The following is a 3,817-nucleotide window of genomic DNA, read 5'->3' on the forward strand; positions in this document are numbered from 1 at the left end:
TCTCTTTTGTGTTTATCTCCGTAGTATATAAAGTTTGACTTTTTTCTATCCACTGACACTTTTTATTCCTTTACTTTGTAAAATTATATTTTCCACCTGTGTATTTTTTTAAATATAGCATCTGTACATCAACTTTGAAATTTCTAAAATGTCACTTTCATCATTTCTTTTTTTTAAACTTTCATGTTATTCTCTCACAGAAATTTTTTGCATAAGTTTATCTATAGGTTGTGGAAGATGTAAATGCGAATCAGAGGAATCAAAGACAAATTGGAAACACTTGTTGCAGGGGGTTTGATGATTATAATTAACTTCTCAGAATCTGTTACTTGATCTTTCACTTTTACAGCAGCCACTGAGTCCATGAAGTAAAACTAAAAATCTAAAGGCTAACTAAATAGCAACCTAAGCAACAACAAAAGACATCAGAATGTCAGATATAACAACAAGAGAAGACTTGAAAATCTCTAACAACATGAGTTTCTTTGGTTTGAGTTAATCCTTCATGATTTCTGCCATTTGATTACTGATTTATTTTCCATATGAAATCGTAATTATAATATGCTCTCATCAGTTTATCTTATTAATATTCTGATTTGTTGAATGTGCAGACCCCTGAGTTTCTTCGGTTGTCAAAGCAGATTTAGAAGAAGCTGAAAGACATTGATCAAAAATGGTAAATTCTTTTTGGAGAAATTAACATCCATGGGTTCAACATATAGCTTATCCAACTGATTTTGGAAAAAAAAAAAAAAAAAACTTATATCTGATTGTGTACTGTTTCTGACATAAGGTACATAATCCTTTCTTTCCTTTTCAATAAGTTATGCACTGATATAGTGCTACCTGGATGATGATGTCTTAAGATTTCTGGATTTGTGTCTATATCTATATATGTTTGACTTGATTAAAAATGCTTTCATTTAGCTAGCGAATAATACAATCTATGTTCACTTAATATAAAAGTTGATGATGTGAAATTCATAATTAAGTGATGCTTTCTTGTGTTTGGGTTTTGGAGAGCATCATAAATCTTTGCTATGTGCATATGTAAATGTGGCTCAGTAGTTAAAATTCATGGAACTTTGTTGCAATTCGCATGCTATTCTTTTCTTTAACTGAAATTTATGGATACAAAAATAGTTTAGCTCAAGGATAATATGACAATTCTATTGTGATTAATGATTTCAGAATTTGAAAGCGGTTTTTGATATGGAATTCATGGTTGGGAATGATATTGGATCTTTTCAAGGTGTAAGAAACTCAAATTCCATGATTATATAACCGAGTATATGATAAATTTATGTATTTTATAATCAGTAAGGCTTATTAGGTGTGTGGATATTACTACTTAAATAAAATGAATGGCATTGATGTGAAGTTTACTTGGATAACTGGAGGGTAATGTATGGATGTTTGGTGGGTAATATGTGGGTTACTGTGATTGTATTGGAAATGGGTGAGAAATCAAATCCTAAAGTCAACTTCTTTTGTCTTATCCTCACCCTGTTTATGCTGCAAATGTATTATTAAACTGCAGTTTATTCCCAATGTTAATCTTGTAGGTCCAGATGCTGTTGTGAATCATTCTTCTGCACAAGCCATATTTTATGTGACAGAGACATTGCAGATTGTAAGTTTCACCCTTTAATGTTTTTAAATGGTTAAATTTCTGATTTGTTGCTAATCACTTTGACATTTCAGTTGCTGAGCTTTTTCTCAGTGATTCCTTATGATAGTGGTTGATGGTTAACCTTCTGATGAATGTGGTAAGCTTCACACAAATTAATCAAATATTATGGAGACAAACTACATATTAAATAATCGACTTCCGCCTTTTCTATAAGTTCTACACTTAATAACGACATCACACTTGCAAATTTATCCATGTTTTTGTAATCTGACATGTTACCCCTTTGAAATACAACAAAATCTTTTACAATTCTCAGATATTATTCACATAAAACCAAACTTTGTTATGTTTCACATATTATTTATGTCTTCTTTGATCATACGGTTGATTCCTTTGTTGTTCTTCTTTTCGTAACATCATGAACATTTTTTGATAGTATATATTCTAATAGTTGAGGATGTTTCATCTACCTTGAGTCATCATTGTTGTTGATCCCACTTCCTTGAGAATGTATTAACTTCATACTTTGTCTGTCATGTTCCGACTGAATTTCACTCTTTGCTTTCACATTTGCTATAATAGTTCAGTTTTAGTATGCCTCGTGTTCAGAATTTTTGATCCTATAAGCTTACTAAATATATATAACATGGTATTTACAAGCCATGCAATTTTTATCATCTGGACGTATGACCTAATAATGTCTCTAATAGTGCTCATATTATAATTGTTTTTTTTTTCATAATCTCACATTTTAAGCCTATGTGTGTAAAATCTAAACGTAATACGTTTAAATTATGTCTATGATACCAAGTTGTAACACACTATTTTATTATTTTTATTTTTATTTTTTTTGCATTTGAGGGTTACAACTTCATATCAAAACAACCATATTGAAGCAAAATGATATACATATAAAATTTGAATCGAAAGTGAGTTTAGATACAAGTGCTTAACTTCTGGTTATTCTTGTGTTTTTATGTGTTTTGCATCTATTTTTGTTGGTCATTTTGTAATATGTTTTTATATTTTTATTTTCCTGTTATTTTGGGAGAAATTAGCATCCATGGGTTCAACATTTAACTTATCCAACTGGTTTTGAAAAAAAAAAAAAAAAAAAAAAAAAACTTATATCTGATTGTGTAGTGTTCCTGACGTAAGGCACATAATCCTTTTTTTTCAATAACACATAATCCTTTTTTTTTTCAATAAGTTTTGCACTGATATAGTGCTACCTGGATGTTGATGTCTTAACATTTCTTGTGTTAAAACCCACTAAATTAGTAAATGGCTATAATGTAATCATTTTTGCTAGAAAAACTATCTTTTAGAAAAAGTTTCCAAAAACCATGTGGTTTTACAACCATAAATTTTCTTATGATTTTATACAATATGTATATCACAAGTATTTATACCAAAAACTGGTATAAACCATAACTTATGCAAATAATATCTTATCTTTAACATAAAGATGAAAACATGTAATTATTTGTGGGATAAACAAAGTTTTACTTGTATCCCCCCCCCCCCCCCCCCCCCTAAAAAAATCATGAAAAAACTTGAAAATATAGAGGTATGAACTCACCTTTAAAGGATTTGTGGGTTGATTGAGATGATAGTGAGAAGATCTTCAAGTTTAAGCACTTGAATGGTTGGATGAACTTCTTGGTATTGTTGGTATCCTAAGGTTTTAACAAATAATGATATGTGTGTAAAAATAGTGAAACTAACATAAAATCATATATAAACACTAGGATATTATGGAAATACTTACTAGAGAAATCTAGGGATGAACTTGGGCTTAAATCCTTTGAAACTTGGAAATGGATTCTTAAGAGAAAGAAGAATTCAATAGGAAGTGAGATGAAGGTATGGTGAGATCTTGTGAATATATTATCGTTTAAATAAAATGAATGGCATTGATGTGAAGTTTACTTGGATAACTGGAGGGTAATGTATGGATGTTTGGTGGGTAATATGTGGGTTACTGTGATTGTATTGGAAATGGGTGAGAAATCAAATCCTAAAGTCAACTTCTTTTGTCTTATCCTCATCCTAGACCGCAAACCCTTCTAATTCACCCTAGTATGACCAAAATCCATGTGATTTCAGTCCTAGGCCTTTTTAGCTTGTGTTTTCGGTTTTGATTCCTCCCTAACTTGTGTTTTCGGCCTTAGTGGGGTACTG

The sequence above is a fragment of the Lactuca saligna genome, chromosome 5, assembly GCF_052625555.1.
Source record: "Lactuca saligna cultivar CGN05327 chromosome 5, ASM5262555v1, whole genome shotgun sequence".
Taxonomy (NCBI): Eukaryota; Viridiplantae; Streptophyta; class Magnoliopsida; order Asterales; family Asteraceae; genus Lactuca; species Lactuca saligna.